The following is a 21,130-nucleotide window of genomic DNA, read 5'->3' as shown; positions in this document are numbered from 1 at the left end:
CGAAATCTCGCACACACGGGCGTTTTTGCTTTTCACCTGCAGCTGTAACACAGTTACTTTTTCCTGGTAACGTGCCCATGACTGCTGTTGTCCTCGCATTCCTGCGCAGCGAGGAGCCACAAACACTGAACTCCGAGTCAGCCGCGACGCGTATTCCGGTTTCGGCGATGCATCACCCACGAAAGGGAGAAAAGGAGGAGTGCGAGAGGGAAAGGTGAAGGGTTGCGGGGCTGTTCTGCCGGTGTGCACACTCCCCGCTCTTGGCCGGCGGCCGGCCGGCAGTGAATACCGAAGCATAGACCGAAGCGTACGCCCTTTTCACTTGCGCGAACCAGCAAGTGTTTCAATCGCGCGTTGGATTTCGCCTTCTGGGACGGCTGCGCTGTGATTCAACCACACTCCTAGATCTGGATATTTTAACGAAGTTAAAAGTGCTTCAACTGTGCCTATGTTGGATTTCGCGTCCCCTTGTGGTGCCCGCCGCTGTGCATTTCGAAGTGCTTCAACCGGGTCGTTTGATTAAGTTTTACGCTGCAACAGTGTTCTAGGTAATATTACCTAAATACTTTGACATCCGTGCTGTTTTGCAATCGCAGTGTAGCGTTCGCAAATCGTCGCGTGAACGGTTGCTACGCAAGCGTGCATCCACAGTTCACCCTGTGATCGGCCGCCGCTGTGAAAGTCGTCAACCTTTATTATGAATGAATTCCTGGAGTGTGACAAATAGAAATTTACCGTAATGCCCCATAAAGTTGGGCCGAAGTCACGCTAGGAATACGCGATAAGTATAATCACTTGTCGCCCACCTTGAACATGTTGTACTCAGATTTTCTGACGATTGCTTTCAACCTTGTCACGATGGTTGGCACTTTGTGCCCTGCTGCTTTTTATGCGATGGCACAAACAACCGGGTTGCTTGTTTTGTTTTTTTCTTTATCGTATATCTAGCGCTCCGCCCAGACGAAACGGCAGTTGGCACTGAAGTTTTGCCCAGGCACAATTAAAACTGTCAAATACTCCTGCTCTGATCTTCGCCTCTTAGATTTAGACACGCAGGACTACCTATTTGCACCGGCTCCTCTTCGCGATCGTGTGTTCACGGGTCTTTTTCTTTTTTGCTTGCAAGCCCCAATGGTGCTAGCACCCACATTTATTTACGAGTTGGACTATGAAGCCTCCACTGCTGACTTACGTTTGTCCACACACACTGACCAAAACAAGCTACAAGGGGCTTTGGTATCCAGTATTCTTACGCTGGAGCATGCTTCAAGGCATGTGATCACAAAAGCACTTAAGTTTACAGCAAATACAGGTTCTCAAATTGACTGAAACATAACATTAAGCCTTATAAATCTTTACATAGTATGTGTGCTAGTTCTGCATCAATTGCTAAAAAAAAAAAAACCCGCAACACATGCTAATGAACTGGTCATGAAAAAGTGACGTAGTGAATAGTAAATCTGTCTGCTGAAAACAATTTTTTAATAAAACTACAGATTTGAATATCGATTACATGTTGCAATGTATGGGTATATGAAACAGCAGAAACCAAGTCCCAAAGCTCGAAAATTCTTTATTAAATGCTTTATAACCTCAAATATACATACAACATTTTACGTGCCCATCACGGTTTAGGCCAGGAACATTTGGGCTCAAAACTTTCCACAATTTCTCAGTCAGCACCTGCAACACCAAAAGAAACAAATAAACGCTTCCTTTTACAACCACACCGCAAACGTCAAGTGAATCTAAATTCACAATTGATGGTGTATTTTGTCCCATATATGGCTACATTAATATGTACACAAAAGTTAGTTTAGCCTGCTTTTGAACTATTCTAACTGCTTATTCTGAATTTTTTTTCGACGTGACACCAGAGATCCTTTGCTGATGCAGTCTTGTGTCTAAAACCTGCTTTAGTCCCTTCACACCAAACGGTATTTTTGACTTTTTTGAGAATTTGTACAAGGCCAAATCATGGCTTACACTAGTAGGATTAAAGTTCTGAGCTAGACTGCTTTGATCTCTGATCTCGTTAACAAACTGCACTGCCTTTCCCAATAGCTAAGCAGGTGCTTACAGTGTATCTGACAGAACAGCTGTCACACAATGGCCATACAGGACAACTGGGTCGGTTTATCAGTCAGGAATTATATGAGGGGGCACTAGGCTGAGCCCAGCTCATCGCACCACTGCTGCAAAAACAAAGTTGAAAAAGATTCTATTTCGGGGGTTGAAGGTGCCGAGGCCACTCTTGGGCTATGAAGCGTGACACAGTGCTAGGTTCAATCCACGTTAATCCTGACATTTGGGTATCTTAACACGCACTGAAATCTCCACACACGGGCGTTTTCGATTTTTTTCTTTTTGCCTTCACTAAAAAAAAAGGAAAAGAAAAAGTCCTTGGGCTCAGCTGCACAATGCTTTAGGAACTGCGGCTGCTGCTCAGGCACAAGTTGGAGCCATTACTTGACTAGGCACAAATCCTCAAGAGTTGAAAACTGATTTCAGCACAAAGCGGCAAAACAGCACTGTATTAAAAACGAGAAGTGGGAAAGACCTTATAACAACATGCGCTAAAGAACGACCTTTTTGAATAAACACAGTGTCACTTTGTAAATCGCCAATGCCTGGATAGCATATCCTTCATGCACAAGTATACTTAGTTGCTCCTTTAGACCGACAACGATGGCCAGAAGAAGTCAGGCTGCTGCCTTGCACGCCTTGTACTTGCTGCTTCGCCTTAATAGTACTATTACCATGTTAGGAGCCAAGTATCTGAAATACCCATCTGTTCGATGCTTTGAACGTGCCGTGTAGGTGTTGTCGTGCAGTAATCCTCATTGGACGACGAGAACGAATGCAAATTAAATGACTCGCGAGCGAAAAATGACGTTACCAAAGTTGATCAGTTCACAACTCTTGCACCGCTTTACCATTGAGCCAATGCTGTCGACTTGTTTGTAAACAACCTGTAATTTCTCCGCGCCACGTAACATCATTGATAGTGGTTGCGGACTGAAGTAGCGTAGAAAACCGGGCTAGTTGGTGCAGATTCATCTTCGCAGCGCCCAAATAACGGGACAAAAAGGAGGATAACAGTGGACAACCAACGAACCAAAACTGAATTTTTGTTCGTTGAGAGACAAACGCTCTCAAGTACTGCTCTCTTCAAGATACGCCAATTCTGCATCTAAAAGTGTTAAAGACGAGCGCTAACACACGAGTCAGACATTTTTCGAATTTTATGTGCTTCCACTATACTTCCCTCACCTTTTGTTCATCGTGCGAGAACAGTACCGTTGTATCATGAAGGAAAAGCGTACAACCACAATCTTTGCAATGGGTGGGAAGAGGGCCAGAAGGCACTCAGTGAACTGGCCAACATCAAAGCGACCACAATTGAAAGGAATGCAATAAACCACGTTTAATCTATAAGGAACAACCTGTTTCTCATGTTTCACACCACAGCTGTTTGCTCGGCCCTTATTACTAATATTCTTTTCGATGGCGGGACAGCAGCAGTTTAACTTAATTTTGCTGAAAACACCACATTGATGTTATATCTGCACCCCACTTCTTTCAAGCGGTGAGATACATCGCGCAGGTACGAGATTACAACTATCTTTTCCTTCACAACATCACAAGCAGGAGACAAGTTTTCTTCACCAAATCCAACAACTGAAGACAGGCCGACCCAATGACTCCGTCACCGTAGCCAGCATTTTTGGGTCCAACTAACTCTTCTCCAAAGCTAGACTCAATTAGGTGAAAACAAGACTGAAAACAAAACAAGATGGCTGACCTGAGGCAGTTGACTACAATCCCATATTTTGCAATCCTAGAACGTGCTGATGAAGACTTCAGTAAAGGCTTCTTCGATCGCGGGCTATAGAGCCAACATACATGATTCTGCTCGAATTTTAATAACAGGTCCAAAAACTGGATTGTTCTTTCGTTTAGCGCCTTGGACATAAAGGTCAGCCTAAATGCGTGACGTTTGAATGCTTTTAAAATGTCTACCATTTTTCTTGTAGGGTCATAGTTTCCACAAAGTACTAGGTAATCGTCAACATACATGACAATTTTAATTGCCAAACCCTCCAAGTCACGTTACAATACACGGTCAACATGAGCCAAGAAAATGTCACTAACAAGGTGAGGAACTTTAGAACGTCTACAGATTCCAGATCTCTGCAGAAAGACACCGTCACACCATCCTACAATAGTTGATGCTAAGTAGAAACGCAGAAGCTCCAAAAAGGATTCCACGGAAATCCCGCAACTTTGCATAAACTTAACCTCGCCGTTGTAGACAGTGATACACTCTCACAGAGACCAAAACTTGTTCATGCGGAAGGGAGTAGAAAAGGTTTCCAGCGTCAATGCTGAAAGCAGAGCACCAGCCTGGATTACTGCGCGCGCAGTAACCTCATTTACGCGCTGTGAAGATGAAGGGGCTTGCGCAGCGTGCCCTATCCTGGTCCTCTTGCACTGCAACATCTGCTACCTCAAACACGGAGCTGCGCAGTGGACGCCAGGTCGGCACAGAAATTTTGGCACTCGATGGAGCCCTCTGGCCGGCTATGCCACTTATGGTCATCTCCCATCCCTGCGACCGCAGCACCTTCTGTGGCACTGACGTTGATGACTGGACAAGCACCTACGAGAGTGCGAGCGCTCATAACAGCAACCTTGCGGCTGGCCAACGTAATATTTTACCTCAAGGGCCCAGCCAGACTATTGTTGGTTTGAGACACACGAAGCAGACCTGACAAGCTGGGAATCCTGCAAATTGATATTACGTGAGCTGTTCGGAAAGCTTGTTGGCCACCAACTAGCCGCGAAGGAACTTTCTTCCCATGCCAAAACCTCGATGGAGTCATCCGTCGCCTATATTCAGGATGGTGTTGCTCTGTGTCACAAGATAGATGCCGACACGTCAGAAACTGGCAAAGTAGGCCATGTGCAGAAAGGAATTGCTGATGGCGCTTTCAACCTGCTTGTTTATAAGGACTGCACCAGCACAGATGGCATCATTACAGAGTGCAGACCGTTTAAACATCTTGAAAAGGGCTTCGCAGCCTCTGGAAAATGTTTCTTTGGTTATCAACGTAACTTGATGCATTTATTTGATGCAAGTTGATGCATTTATTTTTGTTATTCCCCCCACTGTAATGCCAACCGGCGCTGTGGGTACCAAATACAGTAAGAAAGAAACAAGCGAAAGCTCACTGTATTGCCCCACAGTTCACTCGACTGCCTAACACGGCTCCCACATCCTATTACGAGTATACCACTCCACTGGAATTTGCCCTTCTTTGTTCGACGACTTAATGAAAATAGTACGCCGTGAGCTGGAGGCTACGGCTATGGCTGGCCTACTAGCCCCGACCCGTGAATGAACGTCACCTTCCATCTCCCTAATCCATGCGATATACAGCAAGAGCTCGCAAGCCACACCATTCCACGCATTTGCTCTGTAGCTCACCCGAAAAACGCTTTCACTGTTCCTCGTGTCTTAACTGGTCTCCACCAATATGCCCCACGCCATTTTCAGACACAAAATTCCGAAGAGTGGAGTACTCCTGAAAACAAGCCAATATGCTTCCACTGCTGTCACGGTGGGCATGTGGCCCGCTACAGCTTTCGACATTGCCACGCTAAGCCTTCGCCTCACCAGAAGACTAATCAATGCAGCTCAAGGAGGTAATACTGCATCTGTGACCTGGACGACAGATCCTCTATTAACCAAGGAGTCTAAGCCCAATTTACTAGACGTTACTGTTGATGGTGTTGCAGCCCAGGCTCAAACTGACACAAATGCTCACATCTCTGCAATGAGCTTAACCCTCCGCTGGCATCTCCGCAAAGTTCTGACGCCACCCATGCAAACATTTGTTCGAGTTGCCAATGAGAGCACACCTTCAATTGCCGGAATGCGTACCGCCTGAATATGGATTGCCGACCACGATAGTGTTGCTGTCTTCACCGTCCTTGAAAAATGCCCCCATGACATTATCCTCGGCGTTGATTTTTTCTCGAACCGCTCTCATTGACTGTTATGCGGGACTTCTCTCTTTTGAATTTCCTTCTCCCAAAAATGCTCAAAAGCACCGTTCTCGTTCCACAGATTATGTCCATTTGCTGTCAAATGGTGTAACATACATGCCCCTGTGATAAAGCCCACCCGTTTCTCACAGTTATTTCTCACCAGATTGTTCGACAAGCCGAGCGGAAGCTACTACAAGCACGTATCCTTGAGTGCCGCCAGAAGCTACGAGCTTTGGAGAAGCAAACCTTCTTTGCACGCCGGCAACTTGAGTATCTTATTCCTGAGGACTTCCCAGATGTGCAGCTGCACACAAACTTCACTGCTAGCATGGCAGAAGGCCGTCATAGAACGTCGCAAGAGAGGAAACTGCAAGCACTCCGGCCGGAGGTGCCACAATGCACCCAAGAGGTCATCAACCTATCTCCGTACACACCGAACGAAGAGGAGGCTAAGGTTTTGTCCCGTGGTGTGAATTTTAACACGGAAGCACCCCCGGAGCCAGGAAAGGTGATTTGTGCGGTCGAACGCGTGGTCGGCCAGCTTGCCTCTGAAGTACGGCAAGAAGCGCGCACCCGTGCTATTGGTGTTCTCTCTGGTTTGCGAAGACATTGTGCAAGACTGCATTTATCGGTAGTGGAGAGGCAAGCCATCAGGAGCCTGCGGAATAACAGCAGTATCGCAATCCTTCCTTCTGACAAAGGCAATGCCACGGTCTTGCTAGATAGCAGTGACTACCACACGAAGATGTTAGCCCTTCTCGAAGACCAGCAGACATACGCTCCTCTAGCCCGTGACCCAACTAGCAGGTTACAGTCGAAGCTTCAAGAACTGCTAACCAGGCTTTTCAAGCTAGTCCTTCCACACCACAAGGGCCTCTACTACGGGTTACTGTGCACGAACGGTTCAGCCCCGGCAATCTACGGTCTGCCTAAAATCCACAAGCCTGGCGTTCCTCTTTGGCCTATCGTCGACTTCTCGAGGTCACCGCTCTACCGACTATCAGGCTACCTTCACCAAGTGTTGAGCCCTCTAGCCGGTAAGACGCCCACGCACGTCGGAAACTCGTCCTCTTTTGTTTCGAAGCTTAAGGACGTAACTCTAACTGAAGACGACGTCATGGTTTCGTCCGACGTCAAGTCTCTTTTCACTAGTGTCCCAGTGGATCTGGCAGTAGCCATGTGCGAAGAAGCACTAAACGCGGACATTAGTCTTCCCGATCGCACTCCGTTTGACGTCCCCGAGCTCTGTGAGTTGCTTATGTTTTGTCTGAGCAACACGTATTTTTCTTACGGGGGAAGCCCCTATCAGCAGACCCATGGCACGGCGATGGGTGCGTCCATATCAGTTACTACGGCCAATCTAGTTATGGAGGCTTTAGAGGGGAAGGTATTGGCAACCTTCACACCGGCACCGAGGTTTTTCTGCCGCTATGTCGACGACTGTTTTTGTATTTTAAAAAAGCAAGATGTCCCATGTCTTCTGGACAGCCTCAACGCCCAGAATGTGCATATACAGTTCACCGTGGAGTTCGAGCAAGACAACATGCTTCCCTTTTTTGGATGTTCTTGTTCGCCGCGATGTGGGCGCTCTCTCCTTCTCAGTGTACAGGAAGCCCACACACACGGGTCGTTACCCCAGTTTTGAATCTTGCCACCCTCTCGGCCACAAGACATCCGTTGTGTTGTCCTTGATAAAGCGCGCCGTACGCATCTGCTCAGATGACAGTGCACTGAAACGTGAATTAGGAACGATTCGCCGTAAACTAAGCGCCAATGGCTATCCTAAGCGACTTATTTGCCTGACCAAGTATAAGATACTACAGCCAAGAATGGCCAACAACAGGACATTACGAGCACGCGCAGCCATCCCCTACGTCCCAGGAATAAGCGAAGCATTGTCGCGCGTCTTTTCAAAATACGACATGCGCATTGCCCATGTACCGACCAGCAAGCTCCGCGACGACTGAAAGCGCACCAACGTGATGTAAGAAATCATAATCACATGACGAATGCCATTGCGGAGCACGCGCACAAACATTCCCACAAGATTGACTGGGAGAACGCCGCAATTTTAGCTAAGGAAAAGAACACATCATCTCGGCGTCTGCTAGAGTCACTTTTTATCCAATCAACGCCAGCCACAATGAACCGGACGGATGGGACTTTGCCTCCCGTCTACGCATGCTCTCTACGTCATGTGCTGCCTATATAATTGACGACGACGGCTTGTCATACGTAGTGAACAAGGGACCCGTATGTGGTTCCGAAACGTCAATATATATTTATTCTTGGTCAGTGTTCGCTTTTCTCTTGCAAGTTATTATATGGTCTTCCCTATTACAGACGCGCTGCTTCTGTGAAACGTCACTCTGCCGCACATCATCATTACTGTGGTAGAGAACCAAACCTAGCCTTCCCTTTCAGTTTTTCAACTTCAGTTTCACACCTCAAGTCCTTCCCAAGGGGATTTCGCTTGCAATGCTGTGCCCTTTCTGCCATGAATGCTAGCACCCCTGCAGATTTACCTCCTGCAGTGCAGGTGTCCCATCAAGCACCATCAATCAAGGCAGTGGCTGCTTCAGACCTCCCACCGGATCATACCGCCGATCTCCCTCGTCTTCTGGATTCCTGCAAGGACATCTTCGACTTAGACAACCACCCACCAACCCAAACTTCTGCAGTCACCCATCATATCAACACCAACAATGCTTCACTAGTGTACAGGTGGCCCTATTGCGTATCACTTGCTGAATGACTCGTCATCCAAAAGGTAAAAAAAAAAATGCTCAGTAAGGATACAGTTGAACCATTTTCCAGTCTGCGGGTGTCTCCAGTCATGTTGGTCAGAGAAAAAGATGGGACGTAGTGGTTCTAGATGGATTATGCAAACTTTACTATTATGAAGGAAGGCCTTATACAGTGGGATCTCATTGATACAATTCTGCATAATACGTTTTTCTTTTCATTCCAAGCCAAAATCCCTTAGAAATAATGCATTTTCGTGCATTTGATACGATCACATTTTTGCTAAAAATTGGATAGCACGACCACGAAAGTGAACCTTGACCATTTTTAGAAACCTTACATTTATTCTTCGGTATACTAGCTCAAACCCCATGTCAACAACCCATGACCTGCATGGCAGCGCCAGTTCTGCGACAAAAACACTGCTGCCGGGCGTGGGCGCTCTGTTCAATGAGGATGATATGTGAGGCGAGGCACTGTGCCATCTAGTGAAACATATCATAATCATAGAGTTTCTCACTTTTATCATAATCGAAGAAGAAGGTTCCAATGCTCTTGGCAGTCGACGACTTCCCTCCCCAACTTCTCGCCATGCTCTGTGCTTCCCGCTCCGTTCTTTGTTCTCTTTCTGCGCTGTTCCTGTGTTCGGTGGTGTTGCTTATGAGGCTATTTTTGTTCTTGTTCTATTTGACTAGTCTTGTTCTCCTTAGGCTGCCTTGTTGCTGTGCGGGGTGTGCTGCCAGGTTTGTGGCAATGTCGAGGAAACGGAAGGCACTCAGTATAAAAAGAAAAAGTGGAAATTGTACAGAAATTGGAAGAAAACCCGAAGAGGAAATGCGTGGATTTGGCACACAAGCTCGGTTTGCCAGTGCCAACGCTCAACACTATTGCCGGTCAGCAAGAGGAACTTCAAAAGAATCCGCAGGTTTACGGCCCCGATGCGAAACAAGCACAAGGTGCGAAGCATGACCAAATGGAAGACATCCTGCTCACATGGTTGGAGGAAGTTAGAGCGGCAGGATGAACGCCGATAGGTCAGTACTATGCGAAAAAGTTGACAACACTGCGCTCTCCTTGGGCATTGAGGACTCCAAAGCGTCTGGTGGCTGGCTTCACCAATTCAAGGCACAACGTGAAGTGTCATACAGAACAGCGTCCGCCAAAGTGAAAAATACCAGCAGCTTTTTTTTTATTTTTACATTTCCGGAGAATTTTCTCCCCCACTTCGAAAAGAAAGTGCAGCACAAATTTACCAGCTACTCCACTGTTGCTCAATAAAATTGAGTTGCTGACGGAGAATGCAGCTAGATTTTTCTCCTTTTTTTTAACAAACTCTTTGGATAATACGATTTTCACATAATGCTTTTTATTTCCCGGTTCCCCTGAAAAACGTATCAACGAGATTTCACTGTACATGATACATAGACAAGATGTGGCTGGCAACTTGTGAAGGGAGGTAACTTCGTGCAACCAAAGCCCGATTAGTCATGCTACTTCCTCCTATATTTTAATATGGTCTAACACCAGCTACCCCACTTCGGCAGAGCCAGTGGGGAACATTTCAATACTACTGTCACTGTGTACTGCAGAACGAACATCCATCCCGCATTTAAAAACCCTGCATACGAAGCTGCATCGCGCAAAGTTGTTCTATGGCCACTGAATGTCCTCGCTGAATGTCAAGGAAGCGTCCTCACCGACGCGCTTTGGCGTCGTCTATCAGCGGATTCGTATGTATACAAGCGTTTACAGCAAGAACGGTAAATATATTACTACGCCCTTCAAGCACATATCGGCAAAATGCGATTACTTTGCCGCGTTCGCAGGAATGAGCCGCACAGTAGAGAACACAGTCGTAGCATACTAGCAGGAATGAACGCATCGTACGGCTTCTTCCACGTTTCGTCACCCCGTGACTACAGTTTACCTCAACACCAATTTATAACGCACGCCCTTAAAGAGCTTACACTCTAAAAAGCGCTACAACCTTTCTGGTAACCTTGAGTGAATGCAAAAGCGTAGCCACCGCGCACATCACGTCGTAGCTAGCGCCGACTTCAATGCGAATGCGGTCGTCGACGCGGCTACGTGAACGTACCGCTGACAGCCTCAAGGAAAGTGTATTTGGGGGCTCTAGAACAACTAATTTAAATTTAGCGCATGTTTGCGAATAACAAATGATTCCTTGAGTGCTTTAGTTACATTGTCATTCAGAATGTACCTAGCAAGTTATGTCCAACATACGGAGAGCGCACGGCGTTTGCAGTACACGGACAGGTATATGATTACCCGTCCCTCTTGATACCAGCGCTTAAAAAATATCTTACCTTTCGTTTATGACGCAAAAAGATGCCGAGGAGAAAGCAGCAGGTTTCGTTATCTACAAGAAACCGATGCTGGCTTGAGCTTTGAAACTCGTACAGAACAGGCAAGTGGCTTCGGCTTGACATGGCTTGACGGGTGTTGCTTTTGCCTTGCGCAAACTTAATTCAACTAAAATTTTCTGTTACGCGACTTTTATACTCTGTTACCTCCGCAAATAACAAATTACGAGCGGCTATATTTAGCCGGTTGTGTGACAGAGTTTTTTAGTTAAATTAAGTTTGCGCAAGGCAAAAGCAACACTGGTCAAGCCATGTCAAGCCGAAGCCACTTGCCTGTTGTGTACGAGTTTCAAAGCGCAAGCCAGCATCGATTTCTTGTAGATAACGAAACCTGCTGCTTTCTCCTCGGCATCTTTTTGCGTCATAAACGAAAGGTAAGATATTTTTTAAGCGCTGGTATCAAGAGGGACGGGTAATCATATACCTGTCCGTGTACTGCAAACGCCGTGCGCTCTCCGTATGTTGGACATAACTTGCTAGGTACATTCTGAATGACAATGTAACTAAAGCACTCAAGGAATCATTTGTTATTCGCAAACATGCGCTAAATTTAAATAAGTTGTTCTAGAGCCCCCAAATACACTTTCCTTGAGGCTGTCAGCGGTACGTTCACGTAGCCGCGTCGACGACCGCATTCGCATTGAAGTCGGCGCTAGCTACGACGTGATGTGCGCGGTGGCTACGCTTTTACATTCACTCAAGGTTACCAGAAAGGTTGTAGCGCTTTTTAGAGTGTAAGCTCTTTAAGGGCGTGCGTTATAAATTGGTGTTGAGGTAAACTGTAGTCACGGGGTGACGAAACGTGGAAGAAGCCGTACGATGCGTTCATTCCTGCTAGTATGCTACGACTGTGTTCTCTACTGTGCGGCTCATTCCTGCGAACGCGGCAAAGTAATCGCATTTTGCCGATATGTGCTTGAAGGGCGTAGTAATATATTTACCGTTCTTGCTGTAAACGCTTGTATACATACGAATCCGCTGATAGACGACGCCAAAGCGCGTCGGTGAGGACGCTTCCTTGACATTCAGCGAGGACATTCAGTGGCCATAGAACAACTTTGCGCGATGCAGCTTCGTATGCAGGGTTTTTAAATGCGGGATGGATGTTCGTTCTGCAGTACACAGTGACAGTAGTATTGAAATGTTCCCCACTGGCTCTGCCGAAGTGGGGTAGCTGGTGTTAGACCATATTAAAATATAGGAGGAAGTAGCATGACTAATCGGGCTTTGGTTGCACGAAGTTACCTCCCTTCACAAGTTGCCAGCCACATCTTGTCTATGTATCATGTACAGTGAAATCTCGTTGATACGTTTTTCAGGGGAACCGGGAAATAAAAAGCATTATGTGAAAATCGTATTATCCAAAGAGTTTGTTAAAAAAAAGGAGAAAAATCTAGCTGCATTCTCCGTCAGCAACTCAATTTTATTGAGCAACAGTGGAGTAGCTGGTAAATTTGTGCTGCACTTTCTTTTCGAAGTGGGGGAGAAAATTCTCCGGAAATGTAAAAATAAAAAAAAAGCTGCTGGTATTTTTCACTTTGGCGGACGCTGTTCTGTATGACACTTCACGTTGTGCCTTGAATTGGTGAAGCCAGCCACCAGACGCTTTGGAGTCCTCAATGCCCAAGGAGAGCGCAGTGTTGTCAACTTTTTCGCATAGTACTGACCTATCGGCGTTCATCCTGCCGCTCTAACTTCCTCCAACCATGTGAGCAGGATGTCTTCCATTTGGTCATGCTTCGCACCTTGTGCTTGTTTCGCATCGGGGCCGTAAACCTGCGGATTCTTTTGAAGTTCCTCTTGCTGACCGGCAATAGTGTTGAGCGTTGGCACTGGCAAACCGAGCTTGTGTGCCAAATCCACGCATTTCCTCTTCGGGTTTTCTTCCAATTTCTGTACAATTTCCACTTTTTCTTTTTATACTGAGTGCCTTCCGTTTCCTCGACATTGCCACAAACCTGGCAGCACACCCCGCACAGCAACAAGGCAGCCTAAGGAGAACAAGACTAGTCAAATAGAACAAGAACAAAAATAGCCTCATAAGCAACACCACCGAACACAGGAACAGCGCAGAAAGAGAACAAAGAACGGAGCGGGAAGCACAGAGCATGGCGAGAAGTTGGGGAGGGAAGTCGTCGACTGCCAAGAGCATTGGAACCTTCTTCTTCGATTATGATAAAAGTGAGAAACTCTATGATTATGATATGTTTCACTAGATGGCACAGTGCCTCGCCTCACATATCATCCTCATTGAACAGAGCGCCCACGCCCGGCAGCAGTGTTTTTGTCGCAGAACTGGCGCTGCCATGCAGGTCATGGGTTGTTGACATGGGGTTTGAGCTAGTATACCGAAGAATAAATGTAAGGTTTCTAAAAATGGTCAAGGTTCACTTTCGTGGTCGTGCTATCCAATTTTTAGCAAAAATGTGATCGTATCAAATGCACGAAAATGCATTATTTCTAAGGGATTTTGGCTTGGAATGAAAAGAAAAACGTATTATGCAGAATTGTATCAATGAGATCCCACTGTATAAGGCCTTCCTTCATAATAGTAAAGTTTGCATAATCCATCTAGAACCACTACGTCCCATCTTTTTCTCTGACCAACATGACTGGAGACACCCGCAGACTGGAAAATGGTTCAACTGTATCCTTACTGAGCATTTTTTTTTTTACCTTTTGGATGACGAGTCATTCAGCAAGTGATACGCAATAGGGCCACCTGTACACTAGTGAAGCATTGTTGGTGTTGATATGATGGGTGACTGCAGAAGTTTGGGTTGGTGGGTGGTTGTCTAAGTCGAAGATGTCCTTGCAGGAATCCAGAAGACGAGGGAGATCGGCGGTATGATCCGGTGGGAGGTCTGAAGCAGCCACTGCCTTGATTGATGGTGCTTGATGGGACACCTGCACTGCAGGAGGTAAATCTGCAGGGGTGCTAGCATTCATGGCAGAAAGGGCACAGCATTGCAAGCGAAATCCCCTTGGGAAGGACTTGAGGTGTGAAACTGAAGTTGAAAAACTGAAAGGGAAGGCTAGGTTTGGTTCTCTACCACAGTAATGATGATGTGCGGCAGAGTGACGTTTCACAGAAGCAGCGCGTCTGTAATAGGGAAGACCATATAATAACTTGCAAAAAAAAAGGGAACAATGACCAAGAATAAAAATATATTGACGTTTCGGAACCACATACAGGTTCCTTGTTCACTACGTAAGACAAGCCGTCATCATCAATTATATAGGCAGCACATGACGTAGAGAGCATGCGTAGACAGGAGGCAAAGTCCCATCCGTCCGGTTCATTGCGGCTGGCGTTGATTGGATAAAAAGTGACTCTAGCAGACGCCAAGATGATGTGTTCTTTTCCTTAGCTAAAATTGCGGTGTTCTCCCAGTCAATCTTGTGGGAATGATTGTGCGCGTGCTCTGCAATGGCAATGGCATTCGTCATGTGATTATGATTTCTTACATCACGTTGGTGCTCTTTCAGTCGTCGCGGAGCTCGCTGGTCGGTACATGGGCAATGCGCATGTCGTATTTTGAAAAGACGTGCGACAATGCTTCGCTTATTCCTGGGACGTAGGGGATGGTAGCGCGTGCTCGTAATGTCCTGTTGTTGGCCGTTCTTCGCTGTAGTACCTTATTCTTGGTTCGGCAAATAAGTCGCTTAGGATAGCCATTGGCGATTAGTTCGCGGCGAATCGTTCTTAATTCACGTTTCAGTGCACTGTCATCTGAGCAGATGCGTACGGCGCGCTTTATCAAGTACGACACAACGGATGTCTTGTGGCCGAGAGGGTGGCAAGATTCAAAACTGGGGTAACAACCCGTGTGTGTGGGCTTCCTGTACACTGAGAAGGAGAGAGCGCCCGCATCGCGGCGAACAAGAACATCCAAAAAAGGGAAGCATGTTCTCTTGCTCGAACTCCACGGTGAACTGTATATCCACATTCTGGGCGTTGAGGCTGTCCAGAAGACATGGGACATCTTGCTTTTTTAAAATACAAAAACAGTCGTCGACATAGCGGCAGAAAAACCTCGGTGCCGGTGTGAAGGTTGCCAATACCTTCCCCTCTAAAGCCTCCATAACTAGATTGGCCGTAGTAACTGATATGGACGCACCCTTCGCCGTGCCATGGGTCTGCTGATAGGGGCTTCCCCCGTAAGAAAAATACGTGTTGCTCAGACAAAACATAAGCAACTCACAGAGGTCGGGGACGTCAAAGGGCGTGCGATCGGGAAGACTAATGTCCGCGTTTAGTGCTTCTTCGCACATGGCTACTGCCAGATCCACTGGGACACTAGTGAAAAGAGACCTGACGTCGAACGAAACCATGACGTCGTCTTCAGTTAGAGTTACGTCCTTAAGCTTCGAAACAAAAGAGGACGAGTTTCCGACGTGCGTGGGCGTCTTACCGGCTAGAGGGCTCAACACTTGGTGAAGGTAGCCTGATAGTCGGTAGAGCGGTGACCTCGAGAAGTCGACGATAGGCCAAAGAGGAACGCCAGGCTTGTGGATTTTAGGCAGACCGTAGATTGCCGGGGCTGAACCGTTCGTGCACAGTAACCCGTAGTAGAGGCCCTTGTGGTGTGGAAGGACTAGCTTGAAAAGCCTGGTTAGCAGTTCTTGAAGCTTCGACTGTAACCTGCTAGTTGGGTCACGGGCTAGAGGAGCGTATGTCTGCTGGTCTTCGAGAAGGGCTAACATCTTCGTGTGGTAGTCACTGCTATCTAGCAAGACCGTGGCATTGCCTTTGTCAGAAGGAAGGATTGCGATACTGCTGTTATTCCGCAGGCTCCTGATGGCTTGCCTCTCCACTACCGATAAATGCAGTCTTGCACAATGTCTTCGCAAACCAGAGAGCACACCAATAGCACGGGTGCACGCTTCTTGCCGTACTTCAGAGGCAAGCTGGCCGACCACGCGTTCGACCGCACAAATCGACTTTCCTGGCTCCGGGGGTGCTTCCGTGTTAAAATTCACACCACGGGACAAAACCTTAGCCTCCTCTTCGTTCGGTGTGTACGGAGATAGGTTGATGACCTCTTGGGTGCATTGTGGCACCTCCGGCCGGAGTGCTTGCAGTTTCCTCTCTTGCGACGTTCTATGACGGCCTTCTGCCATGCTAGCAGTGAAGTTTGTGTGCAGCTGCACATCTGGGAAGTCCTCAGGAATAAGATACTCAAGTTGCCGGCGTGCAAAGAAGGTTTGCTTCTCCAAAGCTCGTAGCTTCTGGCGGCACTCAAGGATACGTGCTTGTAGTAGCTTCCGCTCGGCTTGTCGAACAATCTGGTGAGAAATAACTGTGAGAAACGGGTGGGCTTTATCACAGGGGCATGTATGTTACACCATTTGACAGCAAATGGACATAATCTGTGGAACGAGAACGGTGCTTTTGAGCATTTTTGGGAGAAGGAAATTCAAAAGAGAGAAGTCCCGCATAACAGTCAATGAGAGCGGTTCGAGAAAAAATCAACGCCGAGGATAATGTCATGGGGGCATTTTTCAAGGACGGTGAAGACAGCAACACTATCGTGGTCGGCAATCCATATTCAGGCGGTACGCATTCCGGCAATTGAAGGTGTGCTCTCATTGGCAACTCGAACAAATGTTTGCATGGGTGGCGTCAGAACTTTGCGGAGATGCCAGCGGAGGGTTAAGCTGTTTACAGAGATGTGAGCATTTGTGTCAGTGAGAGCCTGGGGTGCAACACCATCAACAGTAACGTCTAGTAAATTGGGCTTAGACTCCTTGGTTAATAGAGGATCTGTCGTCCAGGTCACAGATGGAGTATTACCTCCTTGAGCTGCATTGATTAGTCTTGTGGTGAGGCGAAGGTTTGGGTGGCAATGTCGAAAGCTGTAGCGGGCCACATGCCCACCGTGACAGCAGTGGAAGCATATTGGCTTGTTTTCAGGAGTACTCCACTCTTCGGAAACTTTGTGTCTGAAAATGGCGTGGGGCATATTGGTGGGGACCAGTTAAGACACGAGGAACAGTGAAAGCGTTTTTCGGGTGAGCTACAGAGCAAATGCGTGGAATGGTGTGGCTTGCGAGCTCTTGCTGTATATCGCATGGATTAGGGAGATGGAAGGTGACGTTCATTCACGGGTCGGGGCTAGTAGGCCAGCCATAGCCGTAGCCTCCAGCTCACGGCGTACTATTTTCATTAAGTCGTCGAACAAAGAAGGGCAAATTCCAGTGGAGTGGTATACTCGTAATAGGATGTGGGAGCCGTGTTAGGCAGTCGAGTGAACTGTGGGGCAATACAGTGAGCTTTCGCTTGTTTCTTTCTTACTTTATTTGGTACCCACAGCGCCTGTTGGCATTACAGTGGGGGGAATAACAAAAAGAAATGCATCAACTAGTTACGTTGATAACCAAAGAAACATTTTCCAGAGGCTGCGAAGCCCTTTTCAAGATGTTTAAACGGTCTGCACTCTGTAATGATGCCGTCTGTGCTGGTGCAGTCCTTATAAACAAGCAGGTTGAAAGCACCATCAGCAATTCCTTTCTGCACATGGCCTACTTTGCCAGTTTCTGACGTGTCTTCATCTATCTTGTGACACAGAGCAACACCATCCTGAATATAGGCGACGGATGACTCCATCGAGGTTTTGGCATGGGACTTAGCATCAACTATTGTAGGATGGTGTGACAGTGTCTTTGTGCAGAGATCTGGAATCTGTAGACGTTCTAAAGTTCCTCACCTTGTTAGTGACATTTTCTTGGCTCATGTTGACCGTGTATTGGAACGTGACTTGGAGGGTTTGGCAAATAAAATTTTCATGTATGTTGACGATTACCTAGTACTTTGTGGAAACTATGACCCTACAAGAAAAGTGGTAGACATTTTAAAAGCATTCAAACGTCACGCATTTAGGCTGACCTTTATGTCCAAGGCGCTAAACGAAAGAACAATCCAGTTTTTGGACCTGTTATTAAAATTCGAGCAGAATCATGTATGTTGGCTCTATAGCCCGCGATCGAAGAAGCCTTTACTGAAGTCTTCATCAGCACGTTCTAGGATTGCAAAATATGGGATTGTTGTCAACTGCCTCAGGTCAGCCATCTTGTTTTGTTTTCAGTCTTGTTTTCACCTAATTGAGTCTAGCTTTGGAGAAGAGTTAGTTGGACCCAAAAATGCTGGCTACGGTGACGGAGTCATTGGGTCGGCCTGTCTTCAGTTGTTGGATTTGGTGAAGAAAACTTGTCTCCTGCTTGTGATGTTGTGAAGGAAAAGATAGTTGTAATCTCGTACCTGCACGATGTATCTCACCGCTTGAAAGAAGTGGGGTGCAGATATAACATCAATGTGGTGTTTTCAGCAAAATTAAGTTAAACTGCTGCTGTCCCGCCATCGAAAAGAATATTAGTAATAAGGGCCGAGCAAACAGCTGTGGTGTGAAACATGAGAAACAGGTTGTTCCTTATAGATTAAACGTGGTTTATTGCATTCCTTTCAATTGTGGTCGCTTTGATGTTGGTCAGTTCACTGAGTGCCTTCTGGCCCTCTTCCCACCCATTGCAAAGATTGTGGTTGTACGCTTTTCCTTCATGATACAACGGTACTGTTCTCGTACGATGAACAAAAGGTGAGGGAAGTATAGTGGAAGCACATAAAATTCGAAAAATGTCTGACTCGTGTGTTAGCGCTCGTCTTTAGCACTTTTAGATGCAGAATTGGCGTATCTTGAAGAGAGCAGTACTTGAGAGCGTTTGTCTGTACAGTTGCTTATAGTGGGTTCATGTGTCATGTTTTTATCTGTTTAATACCTTCGATGGCTTTATATTTGTCTCTTCAATAAAAATTCGGTTTTGGTTCAGTGGTTGTCCAGTGTTATCCTCCTTTTTGTCCCGTTATTTGTGCACTGCGAAGATGAATCTACACCAACTAGCCCGGTTTTCTACGCTACTTCAGTCCGCAACCACTATCAATGACGTTACGTGGCGCGGAGAAATTACAGGTTGTTTACAAACAAGTCCACAGCATTGGCTCAATGGTAAAGCGGTGCAAGATTTGTGAACTGATCAACTTTGGTAACGTCATTTTTCGCTCGCGAGTCATTTAATTTGCATTCGTTCTCGTCGTCCAATGAGGATTACTGCACGACAACACCTACACGGCACATTAAAAGCATCGAACAGATGGGTATTTCAGATACTTGGCTCCTAACATGGTAATATTAAGGCGAAGCAGCAAGTACAAGGCGTGCAAGGCAGCAGCCTGACTTCTGGCCTTCGTTGTCGGTCTAAAGGAGCAACTAAGTATACTTGTGCATGAAGGATATGCTATCCGGGCATTGGCGATTTATAAAGTGACACTGTGTTTATTCAAAAAGGTCGTTCTTTAGCGCGTGTTGTTATAAGGTCTTTCCCACTTCTCGTTTTTAATAAAGTGCTGTTTTGCCGCTTTGTGCTGAAATCAGTTTTCAACTCTTGAGGATTTGTGCCTAGTCAAGTAATGGCTCCAACTTGTGCCTGAGCAGCAGCCGCAGTTCCTAAAGCATTGTGCAGCTGAGCCCAAGGACTTTTTTCTTTTCCTTTTTTTTTCTTTTTAGTGAAGGCAAAAAGAAAAAAATCGAAAACGCCCGTGTGTGGAGATTTCAGTGCGTGTTAAGATACCCAAATGTCAGGATTAACGTGGATTGAACCTAGCACTGTGTCACGCTTCATAGCCTAAGAGTGGCCTCGGCACCTTCAACCCCCCAAATAGAATCTTTTTCAACTTTGTTTTTGCAGCAGTGGTGCGATGAGCTGGGCTCAGCCTAGTGCCCCCTCATATAATTCCTGACTGATAAACCGACCCAGTTGTCCTGTATGGCCATTGTGTGACAGCTGTTCTGTCAGATACACTGTAAGCACCTGCTTAGCTATTGGGAAAGGCAGTGCAGTTTGTTAACGAGATCAGAGATCAAAGCAGTCTAGCTCAGAACTTTAATCCTACTAGTGTAAGCCATGATTTGGCCTTGTACAAATTCTCAAAAAAGTCAAAAATACCATTTGGTGTGAAGGGACTAAAGCAGGTTTTAGACACAAGACTGCATCAGCAAAGGATCTCTGGTGTCACGTAGAAAAAAAATTCAGAATAAGCAGTTAGAATAGTTCAAAAGCAGGCTAAACTAACTTTTGTGTACATATTAATGTAGCCCTATATGGGACAAAATACACCATCAATTGTGAATTTAGATTCACCTGACGTTTGCGGTGTGGTTGTAAAAGGAAGCGTTTATTTGTTTCTTTTGGTGTTGCAGGTGCTGACTGAGAAATTGTGGAAAGTTTTGAGCCAAGATGTTCCTGGCCTAAACCGTGATGGGCACGTAAACTATTTATGTATATTTGAGGTTATAAAGCATTTAATAAAGAATTTTCGAGCTTCGGGACTTGGTTTCTGCTGTTTCATATGCCCATACATTGCAACATGTAATCGATATTCAAATCTGTAGTTTTATTAAAAAATTGTTTTCAGCAGACAGATTTACTATTCACTACGTCACTTTTTCATGATCAGTTCATTAGCATGTGTTGCGGGTTTTTTTTTTTTTTATCAATTGATGCAGAACTAGCACACATACTAGGTAAATATTTATAAGGCTTAATGTTATGTTTCAGTTTTTCAGTCAATTTGAGAACCTGTATTTGCTGTAAACTTAAGTGCTTGCGTGATCACATGCCTTGAAGCATGCTCCAGCGTAAGAATACTGGATACCAAAGCCCCTTGTAGCTTGTTTTGGTCAGTGTGTGTGGACAAACGTAAGTCATCAGTGGAGGCTTCATAGTCCAACTCGCAAATAAATGTGGGTGCTAGCACCATTGGGGTTTGCAAGCAAAAAAGAAAAAGACCCATGAACACACGATCGCGAAGAGGAGGCGGTGCAAAGGTAGTCCTGCGTGTCTAATCTAAGAGGCGAAGATCAGAGCAGGAGTATTTGACAGTTCTAATTCTG

At 46.2% G+C, this 21,130-nt stretch overlaps 2 long non-coding RNA genes across 2 annotated transcripts; one reads left to right on the top strand and one right to left on the bottom strand.

The window, feature by feature from the left end:
• Nucleotides 1-1,580: 1,580 nt before the first annotated feature.
• Nucleotides 1,581-11,232, bottom strand: LOC144167422 (uncharacterized). The gene is made up of 3 exons (XR_013321992.1): nt 11,127-11,232; nt 8,580-8,682; nt 1,581-1,683 (listed from the first exon to the last, which is right to left on the bottom strand). It is a non-coding gene; the product is annotated as an uncharacterized LOC144167422 (long non-coding RNA).
• A 209-nt stretch (nt 11,233-11,441) lies between these two features.
• Nucleotides 11,442-20,564, top strand: LOC144167414 (uncharacterized). Its single transcript, XR_013321990.1, has 3 exons — nt 11,442-11,557; nt 14,002-14,104; nt 20,438-20,564. It is a non-coding gene; the product is annotated as an uncharacterized LOC144167414 (long non-coding RNA).
• Nucleotides 20,565-21,130: the final 566 nt, after the last annotated feature.

This window comes from Haemaphysalis longicornis, unplaced genomic scaffold (assembly GCF_048455015.1).
Source record: "Haemaphysalis longicornis isolate Haplotype H1 unplaced genomic scaffold, Haemaphysalis longicornis Haplotype H1 scaffold_1, whole genome shotgun sequence".
Classification (NCBI taxonomy): Eukaryota; Metazoa; Arthropoda; class Arachnida; order Ixodida; family Ixodidae; genus Haemaphysalis; species Haemaphysalis longicornis.
This window is presented reverse-complemented; position numbering and strand designations above follow the sequence as displayed.